Here is a 1,659-nt window from a genome sequence, read left to right as displayed (position 1 = left end):
ATTTTCAGCAGAAAATTGCTCAAACTTAGTCAGAATCATCTTGGGTAAATGAGAGTTTTACTTTGTAAAATTAGGATTCCTGCCCCATCCCCAGGGGCTAGGGCAGGGCCCCAAAGGGAACATTTACCAATATTTTCAAATTCTTATCCATTGATGACATGACAAGTATTGTATTTCACTTAGTTTACATGCTGATTTCCACATCACATCTAAACAATAAAATAAAGCTACCAGTACCTATGATATAACTCAGGTGACCGCTAAGGCCCTTGGGCCTCTTGTTTTTTATTCAAATTGATAAATGTATTTTTAGCTATATAGTTATTTGCTGACCCTCTGTAGAACCATGAAGGGTCTGTAAGATACATGGGACGAGGGTGCCACCTAAGTCTCCTTTAGATCTGACCAATCATCAAAGGTTTTATCTTAGGTCATGAGTAACTGACCGTTAAATAATTTGTCACACCAAGGATCCCGTAGAGGTCACTTTTCTATTTTACATCTCGAAATAGTTTCATTTTGTCATCTTCATATCAAAACTGGAAACATACCAGGAGATAAATTTGCTATGTGAATGCTATTTAGACCATTTTTTTTTGTCTGTTTAGGGTTGCATGGGCCAATAAAAAAGGGTAGGTAGCTATATATAGGTCAAATATTTTTTTTGTGTGTACCGTGTGGTCATGTGATTATGACCCTACTATTGTATGTAAAATTAAGAATTACATAAACAAGGTTCATTTGGAAGGGAATTTGTGCTCCATATGCTGACCTTTAGCTAGGCTCGGGAACCCTAAACAGACATATTTTTATTTTTTTTGGCCTTACTTGTGACGTGGTTATGAGGCGACTGTAAAACTTCTACTCGCGGTACTCTTTAGAAAGTTGGAGGGAGACGAAGTGACAGCGCTAAACCAACAATTTTTGGATTTTTTTCAAAATGTGGAATAATACAGTTGAAGATTCTATTCTCTCAATTTTATGTTTAAAACACGATAAGAGTTTAAGAAGTTTGGCTCATTGAGGTAGCTTATATGTAATAAGTATTGAATTCAGCTTTTTAGATGTTGCTTTTCCATGCTTGCAATAGAAATTTGAAAAAGTGTACATGCTCGGTTTATCGCGTGCCAGCCTTGTGCAGTCTCTTGGATTTGATCGCCAAGTAAACTCAACTGATTCCGACAGGGGCTGATGCTGCTGGATTTGGTAAAACTCCACACACTTTGTAGAGTTGTGACTTTAAATGTTTTCTATGAAAACATATCATTGAGTGCATGCACTTTTAACCATATTTTAACTATTTAAAAATGTTTTTAAAGAATGCACAGTGCAATATTACTTGTAAGTAATATGTTGGGTGAGAGGACATCACTTGGTCTGATGTTGGTAGCGAGGGGTTTGTGTTCAGTTTATTTGATGGCCAGTAAAAGGGTGGTTGGTATATGATTTATATGTATATTAATTGTAAGATCACAATGGCGTACTTCTAGTTATGTTTGCCTGTGATCTGTACAGAGGAATATGTAGACAATATTACATAGGATTTGGAGTTTATAACTATTTAAGAACTTGTCTGTCGCCCAAAAAGGGTACAGTAAAACCTGCTCATGTGACCACCTCTACTTAAAGACGGCCAATATTAGGAGACCCTTGTTTTAT

Source organism: Mizuhopecten yessoensis, unplaced genomic scaffold, assembly GCF_002113885.1.
Source record: "Mizuhopecten yessoensis strain PY_sf001 unplaced genomic scaffold, ASM211388v2 scaffold9909, whole genome shotgun sequence".
In the NCBI taxonomy this organism is placed as follows: domain Eukaryota; kingdom Metazoa; phylum Mollusca; class Bivalvia; order Pectinida; family Pectinidae; genus Mizuhopecten; species Mizuhopecten yessoensis.
Note: the sequence above shows the minus strand (reverse complement) of the source record.